We start from the raw sequence: 12,997 nt of genomic DNA, 5'->3' as shown, positions 1-12,997 counted from the left end.
GCCTAAAAGCCAGAGTCATGTGTGACACCTCCCCTGATGCTATTGGACTCTCTTTGGGCTGAGGGTTCAGCTGCTGCAGCTGGGGGTTTAAAATCTCAGACACTGCCTCCATTGTTCCCTTGGTTCCACCTCCTCTATATGTTCTAGTTCACGTACCTTAAAAGTACAGATGTGTGGAATTCTTCAGTGTCATGATATTTTGGGCAGAGGCACCTTGTTGAGTTATGGATATTTTATTGCTTGTAGATTGAAGGGGAGAGAAAAAGGGAGCATCTCACACCACCATGTTGTTGACATCACCCACATTTTCTTCATTCATTCTTCTGTCAATGGACATTTAAGTTGCTTCCATGTTTTGGCTATTGTTAATAATGTTTAAACGAATATGGGAATGCAGATACCTCTTTGAGATACTGATTTCAATTCCTTTGGATGTATACCCAGAAGTAGGATTGCTGGATAATATGCAGTGGTCTATTTCAAAATTTTTGATGAACGTCCATACTGTTTTCCATGGTGGCTGTACCAATTTTCATTCCTACCAACAATGTACAAGGATTCCCTTTTTTTTCCCCCTACATCCTTGCCAACATTCGTTATTGCTTGTCCTTTTGATAATTGCCATCCTAACATGCATGCAGTGATATCTCAGTGTGGTTTTGATTCTCATTTCCTTGATGGTTAGTGATGTTGAACACCTTCTCATATACCTGTTATCCATTTGAATGTAATTTGAAAAATGTCTTTTCAGGTCCTTTGACCATTTTAAAATCAGGTTTTATTTGTTTATTTTGCTGTTTAGTTGTAGAAGTTTCTTATATATTTTGGACATTAACTCTGTAAGATATATGGTTTGCAAATATTTTCTCCTACTCTTAGATTGCCTTTTATTAACAAAAGTTTTATATTGGAGTATAGTTGATTAACAATGTTGTGTTAGTTTCAAGTGTACAGCACAGTGATTCAGTTATACATATACATGTATCTATTCTTTTTCAAATTCTTCTCCTATTTAGGTTGTTACAGAATACTGAGCAGAGTTCTCTGTGCTAAACCAGTAGGTCCTTGATGGTTATCTATTTTAAATATAGTAGTGTGTATATGTCAGTCCCAAACTTCCAATTTATCCCTCCCCCCACCTTTCCTGTTTGGTAACCATAAGTTTGTTTTCTAAGTCTGTGAGTCTGTTTCTGTTTTGTAATTTTCTTAATTTTTTCATTTGCTGTGCAGAAGTTTTTTAGTTTGACATAATTCCACTTGTCTATTTTTGCTTTTGTTCCAGGTGTTTTTGGTGTTGTATCCAAGAAATAGTCGCCAAAGCCAATGTCAAGAAGATTTTACCCTATGTTTTCTTCTAGGAATTTTATAGCTTCATGAGTTACACTTAAGTCTTTAATTCATTTGGAGTTGATTTTTGTGTATGATGTAAGATAGGGGTCCAAATTCATTCCTTTGCATATGGATATCCAGTTTCTCCACCACCATTTATTGAATAAACTATTCTTTCTCCATTGTATATTCTTGGCACTCTCTTCAAAGATGGGTTGGCTATATAGATGGGTTTATTTCTGAGTTCTCTATTCTGTTCTATTGGCCTATATATCTTTTATGTCAGTACTATTCTCTTTTGACTGCTCTAGTTTTGTTAAAATTTTGAAACCAGGAAGTGTGATGCCTTCAAACTTTGTTTTTCTTGCTCAAAATTGCTTTGGCTATTCAGGGTGTTTTTTGATTCCATATGAATATTAGGATATTTTTTTCTGCTTCTGTGAGGAATGCCATTGACATTCTGATAGGAACTGCATTGAGTCTGTAGATTTCTTTGGATAGAATGGACATTTTAGCAATAATTCTTCTAATCCATGAACATGAGATGTCTTTCCATTTAGTTGTGTCTACTTTAATTTTTTTCATCGGTGTTTTATAATTTTTAGTGTGCAAGTTTTTCACTTCCTTGTTTAAGCTTACACACTTATTTATTTATTTATTTATTTATTTATTTTTGGCTGCGTTGGGTCTTCGTTGCTGCAGGCAGGCTTTCTCTAGTTGTGACGAGCGGGGTCTACTCTTCATTGCAGTGCACGGACTTCTCATTGTGGTGGCTTCTTGTTGCAGAGCACGGACTCTAGGCACACGGGCTTCAATAGTTGTGGTGTGCTGGCTTGGTAGTTGTAGCTCATGGGCTCAGTACAGGCTCAGTAGTTGTGGCACATGGCCTTAGTTGCTCTGTGGCATGTGGGATCTTCCTGGACCAGGGATCGAACCCATGTCCCCTACATTGGCAAGCGGATTCTTAACCACTGTGTCACCAGGGAAGTCCCCACTTCCTTGTTTAAGCTTATTCCTTAGTTTATTCTTTCTTTTTTGGGTGCTATTATAAATGGAGTATTTTCTTACTTTTCTTTTTGGATACTTTGTTGTTGGTGTATAGCAGTGCAACTGATATTTGTACATTGATTTCATATCTTGCAACTTTGTTGAATTCATTATTCTAGCAGTATTTTTTGTGCTGTCTTTAGGGTGTTCACATGTTAGATCATGTCATCTGCAAAGAGAGATAATTTTACTTTTTCCTTTCTCAATTGGAGAACCTTTTTTTTTTTTTTTCTTGTCAAATTGCTCTGGCCAAAATGCCTAGTACTATGTTGAATGGAAGTGGTGAGAGTGAACATTCAATGCCTTGTTCCTGATCTTGGAGGAAGAGCTTTCAATTTTTACCATTAAGTATGATGTTAACTGTGGGCTTCTTATATATGGACTTTATTGTGTTGAGATAAGTTTATTCTATACTTAATTTGTTGAGGGTTTTTATCATAAAAGGATGTTGAATTTTGTTAAATGCCTTTTATGCATCTATTGAGATGATTATTTGGTTTTTATCTTTCATTCTGTTAAAGTATCATATTGATTATTTTGTGTATTTTGAACCATCTTTTCATCCCAGGAATAAATCCCACTGGGTCATGGTATATGATTTTTTTTAAAGGTCTTAGTTTATTAATTCTCTCATGAAATATCTGCACAATCACCACAGATACAGTCACTGCAGAATCTTTACTCCTTCTTTTTGCCAACACCAACAATGGTCTTTGCAGTCCCCCTGACTTTCTTCATTCTGTTCTTGTGTTCCTTTTGCTGCTTTCTTGAGGTCTTTTTCTTCTCATTCAGGCCATGTCTTGCAAGCCTGTGTTTGGGCTCATTCTTCTTTGCATAATCCAAGGAATTGTAAATCATGCCAAAGCCAGTTGTCTTGCCACCACCAAAATGGGTTCTGAATCTAAATACAAAGATGACATCTGGTGTGGTCTTGTACATTTTGGCTAGTTTTTCCCGAATTTCTGTCTTAGGTACTGTTGCCTTCCCACAGTGAAGGACATCGATGACCATTTGTTTCTGCTGAAGTAGTCAGTTGGTCATGATCTTCCTGGTCTGGATAGTTACTTGTCATTCATGATGGTGGCTGATCATGATGTTTTTAATGTGCTAGTGAATCTGGTTTGCTTCACTGGGGAATTCTACCAAACATACAAAGAAGGACTTACACTTTTCCTGCTCAAACTATTCCAAAAGATTGAAAAGAAAGGAACACTCCCAAATTCATTCTATGAAGCCACCATCACCCTGATACCAAGGCCTGACAAAGACACTTCAAGAAAAGAAAATTGCAGGCCAATATCTTTGATGAATATAGATGCAAAAATCCTCAACAAAATATTAGCAAACCGAATCCAAATACATAAAAAGGATAATACACTGTGATCAAGTTGGGTTCATCCCAGGGTCACAAGGATGATTTAACATGTGCAAATCAACCATTGTGATACACCATATTAGCAGAAGAAAAGCCAAAAACCATACAATCATCTCAATAGATGCAGAAAAAGCATTTGATAAAGTTCAACCTTCATTCATGATAAAAACTCTCACCAAAGTGAGTATAGAGGGAACATATCTCACCAAAATAAAAGCCATTTATGACAAACCCACAGCCAACATAATACTCAATGGTGAAAAGCTGAAAGCCTTCCTACTAAATTCAGGGACAAGACAAGGATGCCCACTCTTACTGCTTGTATTCAACATAGTATTGGAAGTCCTAGCCATAGCAATCAGACAATAAAAAGAAATAAAAGATATGCAAATTGGAAAGGAAGAGGTAAAACTGTCACTATTTGCAGATAACATCATACTCTATGTAGAGAACTGTAAAGTCTCCACCCAAAAACTATTAGAACTAATAAATGAATTCAGCAAGGTTGTAGGATATAAGAGTAATATACAGAAATCTGTTGTATTTCTATACACTAATATTGAAATATCAGAAAGAGAAAGTAAAAAACCCCCAATCCTTTAAAATTGCATCAAAAAACCAAAATACCTAGGATAAACTTAACCAAGGAGGTGAAAGATCTATTTGCTGAAAACTATGAAACATTGATAAAAGGAAATTTTTTGTTTTCTGTATGTTTCATAGTTCTTTTGTTTCTCACTTCTTTTCTTGCTGTCCTTCCTTGTGTTTTGATGATCTGATTTTTTTTCTCATTACCTTTTTTGTATCTACTATAAGTTTTTTCATTGTGTTTACCATGAGGCTTATTGTTATCATAGCCTAATTTAAACTGATAACAACTTAATTTCAACTGCTTACAAAAACTGTACACATTCTCTCAAAGCAAAATCAATTTTTAGTAAGTGAGTAGCCTCTATTTATTCAGCTAATAACATATTCTAAAATTAAAAAATTTAAATCCCACATCTTTCTCTTGCAAGGCAACAGAATTGAAGGTTAAAAAGTATAAAGTGAAGTTTGTGAAAGAAAGATACATGAACTGTCATCTGGTATGTAGAATAAAAATGAGTTTTTTGTTAGTTTTTAAATCTACACATGTATTCCTCCTTACACTTTATATATATATATATATATATATATATATATATATATATATATATATATATATTTTTTTTTTTTTTATAAATTTAGTTTCAGTTTTGTTTATTCTTCTTTTTTTTTTTAAAGTTATACAATTTTTATTTATTTATTTATTTATTTATGGCTGTGTTGGGTCTTCGTTTCTGTGCGAGGGCTTTCTCCAGTTGCGGCAAGTGGGGGCCACTCTTCATCACGGTGCGCGGGCCCCTCACCACTGCGGCCTCTCTTGATGCGGAGCACAGGCTCCAGATGCACAGGCTCAGTAATTGTGGCTCATGGGCCCAGTTGCTCCGCGGCATGTGGGATCCTCCCAGACCAGGGCTCGAACCTACGTCCCCACACCGGCAGGCAGACTCTCAACCACTGCGCCACCAGGGAAGCCCCACACTTTATATTTTTGATGCCAGAATTTACTTCTTTTTATATGATGTATCCATTAACCGATTTTTGTGATTATAGTTATTCTTAATACTTTTGTCTTTTAACTTTTGTACTGGGGTTAAAAGTGATTTATTCACCACTCCTACAGTATTACATTATTCTGTACTTCTCTAAATATTTACCATTACCAGAGAGATATATACTTTCATGTGCTTTTGTGTTTCTGTTTAGTGTACTTTTCTTTCAACTTGAAGAACTCCCTTTAACCTTTTATTCAAGGCAGGTCTAGTGATGATGAACTCCCTCAGTTTTTGTTTTTCTGGGAAAGTCTTTATCTCTTCTTCAATTTTAAAGGATAAATTTCCATGTATAATATTCTTGGTTGGCCATTTTTTCCTTTCAGCACTTTGAATATCATCCCACTCTTTTCCTGGACTGCAAGGTTTCTGCTGAGAAATCCACTGATAGTCTTTTGGGCGTTTCCTTGTATGTGATGAGTCACTTTTCCTGACTTCACAATTCTCTGTGTTTGACTTTTGATGGTTTAATTTTAATGTTTCTCATTGTAGATTTCTTTCATTTTAACCTCTTTGGAGTCTTTTAGGCTTCATAAATTTTATTTCCATTTCTCTCCCCAGATTTGGGAATTTTTCAGTCTTTATTTCTTTAAATAAGATTATACCCTTGTGACTTTCTCGTCTCCATCTGGGACTTCCATAATGTGTACATTGATTGTTTTGATGGTATCCTATAATTCCCATAGGCTTTCTTCACTCTTTTTTATACTTTTTCTTTTTGTTCCTCTTACTGTGTAATTTCAGATAATTTGCTTTTGAGCTAAGTGGTTCTTTCTTTGGCTTGATCAAGTCTGTGGTTGAAACTTTGTACTGAATTTTTCAATTTGGTCATTGTATTCTTCAGCTCACAATTTCTGTTTCTTTCTTTTTTATGATTTCTATTTCTTTGTTGAACTTCTGATTTCATATATTGTTTCCTTGATTTTGTTTCATTGTCTATCTGTGTTTTCATCTAGCTCACTGAGCTTCCTTAAGACAATTATTTTTAATTCTCTTCAGGAAGTTCACAGATCTCCTTTTTAAATTTTTTTTTTAATTTTTAAAAAAATTATTTTTAATTTTTATTATCTATTTAAATTTTTTAATTTTTAATTTTTACTTATTTATTTATTATTAAAAAAACTTTTTTTTTAGGTTTGACTGTTAGAGCTTTATTTTGTTTCTTTGGTAGTTTCATGGTTCCCTGATTCTTTATGATCCTTTTAGCTTTGCTTTGGTACCTATACATTTGAAGGAGTAATGTCCTCTTCCAGTATGTATAGACTGGCTTTGGCAGGGAAAAACCTTAACCAGTCAGCTCAGCTGGAGATCCTTGGCAGTCTGGCAGGTAGAGTCCATGAGTGGGCCTGCTGTTGGGGTCTCTGGGTTGGTGGGCATGTGCCAGGGTTCACAGGTGGGCCTGGTGCTGGGGTCTGTGAGTGGGCCAGGTACCAAATTCCATGGGTAGGGCTTGTGCTGGTATCTGCAGTCAGGTTGGCTCTGTACTAGTATCTGCAGGTGGATGGGCCTCGTATTGATATCTCTGGCTGTGGGCCTGGAGCCTGGGTCTATCATAAAGTTGGATGCCCGCTTTACTTTCTTTCCCCCATGAGAGACTTCCCAGGCTAAAGGGATCACTCTTGACACTGCACTGTGCACTTTTGAAAAAGCAGTGATGCAGGTAAAGTGAAACTGTCCTTCCTACTCTCTTGAGTGCATCTATTCTCATTTCTGTGCTCCACTTGTTTGCTGTAATCTCTCACCTGGATTCCATTGCTCTCATGAAGATATTTTTTTCCATGTCTGGTTGTTAAAATAGTGTTTCTGTGGGGGAATGAAAGCTGGACACTTCTGCCATTTGCTGACATCACTCTAGTTTGTGCTATTTTTATATTGCCAGATCATATTTAATATTTGCATGCTAGTCTTTCATTCTTATCCCCACATTTTAGTCTCAGTTTTTTAAAGTATAATTATTGTGCATGATCATTCCTTTCAGCAAAGTTTCTCCAATAAATTCTTGATTGTCTAGAGATCATTCCATAATAGATTCCCCAGAAAGGGCAATTGGAGAAATATTCCCTGGGTTCTTTCATACCTCTATACTTAAAGGGAATCTTAGATGTAAATAAAATGCTCATCTTGTATTTTCCTTTTGAGTAACTTGTAGGTATTTGCTGTTTTTTGGTGTTGATGTTGCAGTGAGAAATTTGATGCTATTCTTTTTATTTTTTTTTGAAATGAATGAGTTACATAATTTTATTGTACCATATATTTTTGTCTGTGTTCACAGCTCTATTAATCTAGGTTAGGCAATATTCTATTATGGAAAAACAATGCTCTATAAAACATAACACTCCCGAAAGCAGTTAGTGTAAGGGCATTCAGATTGAAGGGCAGTTTTTAATACACACTTAAATGAGGATTATAATTTTACATATAAAAGATTAGTGAATCATTCATCCTTTCAGAGTAAAAGAAAAAGTCCTGTTTTATGGCTTAAATTTCCATCTATATACTGTTGACTTCCAAATTGTGTATCTGGCCTAGACTTCTCTCCTGCATTCCCTACACATCTGTCTAACTGCTTTCTTGAAACATGTAATTGGATTTCTTTTTTCTTTTTTTGGATTTTATTTATTTTTTATTTTTTTTCACACACACACACTGTATTTTATTTTTACAAGAGGTAAATAAACTGACACCAAGCATTGTAAATGGATGAGCACAACAAAAGCGACAATGATTGCAATACCAAACACGAAACACACTCATACTATGTCATAATATTGACATTCAGTCCAGTAATCCTCCACTGTAACAGCTCCTTTACTTTGCAGTGATAATTGATTTGTATATTTTTTGCCTCTGAGTCCTGTTCTGTTTTTCTATGTATTATGCATGTCTTGATCTGTTTGCTGAATGCCCAAACAATCTATCTTTCTGTTTGATTTCTAATACTTTTACTGGGAAATATTTGATGTTGGCCTGGGTGTTTATCCAGGTACATAGTGTGCCATTTCAGGACATTTATTCTTCATTTAATGTCTTTTTTTAAACTGTCACAGATAATTTTCTTAATTAAACTTTTGAATATTACTTTATTCCCTTATCTTGGTCTTTTTTTCAGGGATTCAAATACATGTTGGATTTCCTTCTCTTCTATGTCTATCTGCTTCTCTCCAGACCTTTCTTCTCTTTTTCAATATCTGTTTCATTTTATTCACATTTAACTTAAAAAAAATACTCTGTTACTGATCATTCTGTAGTGTCTACTTTCTGTTGTGGCTCTTATAACTTTGTCTTTATTTCTAAAATTGTATTTTTTTCAGATTTTTCTTGAATTCTGCATATGCTTCTATTTTCTGGTTCTTTTTCCTATGAATTCTCCCATTTCTGTTTTATGTTCTTTCATAACTGCTGTTGCTTCCTGAAGGAGTGTGTTTTAAAAAGTTCACTTGGGAATGTTATGTTAAAATTTTCATCTGCTTCAAAACAAAAATTTTTGATGAGTTTTCATTAGTTGTTGAAAAATTTAGTTACTCATTTTCATCCTTTGCTTATAGGGAACCAGACCAAATTTATTTTATGTTATGTATTTTGAATCAGATGGATTTTCCTGAACTAGTGATAGGAGATTATTTTAGGGTGGATTTAATCGAAAAAGGACTTTCCAGGTTTCATTATTCAAGGCTTCTCTCCTCTGCAGCCTGAGTCAGGTATTGAAAATATAGCCCTTCTTTCTGGGTGCCACGTCTCCTCTCAGCCTTTGACTTACAAGGCGAGGGGTTCACTTTACCAGTTGTTCGGCATCATCCATCAAGATTTTCTCTCTTCCCTGCTTTCACTGCCTCGGCAGTTCTGTTCTGTTTATTCAGGAGGCTGCTCTACAAGTTTCCTTTTAGTGTAAGGCTCTCTCCTTCTGGAACTGGTTATTTGTGGGAAATTTCTGAAGTCTTTCTGGCCCAAGACCTAGAACTTCCTGTTTTATCCTGATGCCCATTTGCCTCTTTCTCTGGTTCTGTTCTGGTTGGTTGTATCTTGAGTAGTATTTACCCAGAATCTGGAGTTTATTGATATTCTATGTTTTCTAGTTTATTTTTTGTTTGACCAACTTATAGCATTTCCCATTCGTGTGAGGTTCTGTCTATCTTGGGTTGAATATTTGCTGATGATTTTTTTGATCTTTAGCCACCTTTTACAACCCTAACTTTTCATTAGTCTCTCTACATATGTTAACTTTATACTTCTTTTTCTACCCTTATATTTTCTGAGTGTTCTGTCTTAGGTCCCCCAGTCAATTTTGCTATTTTGAGGAGTGTTTGGCCATGCTTGCAGATACCTAGTGAATTTTGGATTTTTCTCTGTCTCCTACTTTTGCTAAAAGGTAATAATTTTTCAACTTTATTATTCCCTTTGCTGCATGTGAGTTTTAGGAGGAGAACTGGAAAGATTTGATACTAGAAGGCTATCATATATCTTTTGGAACCAAAATTCTTGACCTCAACTTCAATAATGAGAGACACAAATATTTATACGATGGGAGTGATGGCAAATTGTACACAATCATATTCAAAATCACCAAATTGCCTGTAAACATTCATACATTTGGGTATAGGCCTATGGGAAGAGCTACCCACTAATATTAGTCAACTTTTTACTACTTTTAAGTGATGTCCTAAATCTAATCTTCCATTAGTGGCCAAGAACATTCTTTGTATGTAATTTAGCTTTCAGTGTATTCTTTTATTTTAGTGCTTAGAAAATGGCTTGACATGTATATGATCCAGGGGGCTTGTTATGAACTGAATGTTTGTGTCCCCTCAAAATTTTTATATTGAAATTGTAACGTCCAATGTGATGGTATTAGGTTTGGCGGCCTTTGGGAGCCCTCGTGAATGGTGTTAGTTCCCTCATAAGAAGAGACACCACAGCTTGCTTACTCTCTCTCTCTCTCCCATGTAAGGATACAACAAAAAAGTGGCCATCAGTAAAAGGGGTTGCAGGCTTTCATCTGACACTGGATCTGCCAACACCTTAATCATGGACTTCCCAGCCTCCAGAACTGTGAGAAATAAATGTTTGCTATTTAAGCTCTCCAGTCTATGGTATTCTATTATAGCAGCTAAAATTGATTAAGATAGGCTTAAACAGCAAGTGGTGAATATTGTCATCTATTTACAGCCTTTTTATTCTTGCTGCTTGATTTGGTACAAGTCGTTTGACCTTTAGTTCTTTGAAATTTGTATTTAAAAATAAAAAGTTGGGTTAAAGTTGCTCTGTTGTGTCAAATGACTAATGACATTGATAAAAAATATTCTTAAAATAAAATAATATAGTATTGTAATTATAGACACACATGTAGACATTAGAGTCAGACAGAACACCTGAGATTCAATCCCCACTCCATCGTTTACTGTATGACCTTGGGCAAATTAATTAGCCTCTCTGAGTTCAATTTCCTCATTTGTGAAATGAGGATAATAATGACTATCTCCTGTGTTGTTAAGATGAATGAGATAACAGATAGCAGTGCGTGGTAGTGCTTTTGGGCTGTGTGATTTACATCAGTGACAGTGATCTTGGCTTGACTTTCTTTGCACTTTTTAACCATGGTGACTTAGACACCATGGACACTGGATCCTTTATTTCAAATGTTTATTGATTGCCTTCTAGATGATAAGGTACCATTGTAGATGCTGGTGATATAGCAGTGAATCAAAATCTCAACATTTATAGAGCTTACACTTGTAGTACTATATTTATCAGAGCTTTTCTTGTTAATGTTCTTAAATAAAAAAACATACTTATTGACCCATGTAATTGAACATCTGAAATTCAGGCACAACTGGATCTGGACCCTCAAGGTATATTATTAGGTTTCTCATTCTCCCATTTTTCAGTTTTTCTCTCTACTAAAATGACTTTGTTTATAGGCTAGTTCTCTCCACATGATTGAAAAGATCGTTGCCAGCAGCTTCAACTGTTTGGGTTCTTATACTTACTGGCCTTAGAGGAACCTCATAGATGGCCTCTGATCAGCCCTACTCAGGCCGTATAGCTTCTTTGAAACAATTTCTGGAGTACTTTGCATGACTTGTTCTGAGTGTGGTCCCCTCCCTGCTCCCAGGGTGCAAAAGGGAATGTAGAAGTTTGAGTACTTTTTCCATTTCCACCTCATGAAATGAATTTCCAATAGGAAAGCAGGGTTATTGTTGGAGAAAACTTGCGATCAAGCTATTACAGTTTAGTTTAAGTTCTAAACTATGTGTATCAAAGTTAGGCAGTGTAGGTTGATAGAGTAATTTATTTATATTAGGACTCAAACTCTTTGTACTAATTTGCAGTTGTCAGTGGAGTTCTAGTTATTATACCTTTGTTCTAAAATACCAAGGCTGTCTTTTTATTTTTTTAATTTAAAAAAACTTTATTTTACAAATTTATTTTTATTTTTATTTATGTATTTTTGGCTGTGTTGGTCTTTGTTGCTGTGTGCGGGCTTTCTCTAGTTGCAGCGAGCAGGGGTTACTCTTCCATGCACTGCACACACCTCTCATTGGGGTGGCTTCTCTTGTAGCGGAGCATGGGCTCTAGGTGTGTGGGCTTCATTAGTTGTGGCACACAGACTCAGTAGATGTGGCTGGAGGGCTCCAGAGTGTAGCCTCAGTAGTTGTCGTGCACGGGCTTAGTTGCTCCGTGGCATGTGGGATCTTCCTGGACCAGGGCTTGAACCTGTGTCCCTGCATTGGCAGGCAGATTCTTAACCACTGTGCCACCAGGGAAGTCCCAAGGCTATATTTTTAAATTCAAGATTGAAGAAAGTGGTCAAATAGACATTAAATTAGTGGAGGAAGGAATATGATGAAAAATGAATGATACTCTTGGACTAATTCATCAGTGTAATTGCTCTTTGTTGGGACCATTATTTTCATAAATCAACATGGTTTTTACAAATGTTTATTGAATGTACCTTTTATATGTGTGGTTTATTGAAAGATATTTGAGCCTGGATATTTGTGACCTATTCCTGGTTGAATAATTAAAATTGTATGACTTTAAATAAGTCAACTTCTCTGGGTCTTTGATTTATCATCTGCAAGATGTACTGGACCATTCATTAATTCATTTAGCACATGTCTTGATTACCTATTATCTACCTGAAACTGGATGTGCTGGGCATAAACCAATAAAAAAAACCCAGATAATGTCCCCAGCTTATTGATATTGATATTACTGTGGGGTTAAAATAATAAATAAGCAAGTAGATATAAAGTATAATATTGAGTGGTAGTAACTACTCTAAACAAGATAAATATAAGGTCCATGATGACAAGGGCCTTGTCTAGCTTCTGCATTTCTTTTTTTCTTTTTTTTAAATACAGCAGGTTTTTATTAGTTATCTATTTTACACATACTAGTGTATATATGTCAATCCCAGTTGCCCAGTTCATCCCACCCCCACCCCCCCACTTTCCCTCCTTAGTGTCCATACGTTTGTTCTCTACATTTGTGTCTCTATTTCTGCCTTGCAAACCAGTTCATCTGTACTATTTTTCTAGATTCCACATATACGTGTTAATATACAACATTTTTCCCTTTCTGACTTACCTCTTGGCCATCTGTATGTCTT

The 12,997-nt window shown here is 35.6% G+C and overlaps 1 pseudogene; it reads right to left on the bottom strand.

Annotated features, from left to right (window-relative positions):
* Positions 1–3,054: 3,054 nt before the first annotated feature.
* On the bottom strand, positions 3,055–10,981 carry LOC103019564 (40S ribosomal protein S24-like; annotated as a pseudogene).
* Positions 10,982–12,997: the final 2,016 nt, after the last annotated feature.

Source organism: Balaenoptera acutorostrata, chromosome 7 (assembly GCF_949987535.1).
Source record: "Balaenoptera acutorostrata chromosome 7, mBalAcu1.1, whole genome shotgun sequence".
NCBI lineage: Eukaryota > Metazoa > Chordata > Mammalia > Artiodactyla > Balaenopteridae > Balaenoptera > Balaenoptera acutorostrata.
Note: the sequence above shows the minus strand (reverse complement) of the source record. Positions and strands in the feature narration are given on the sequence as shown.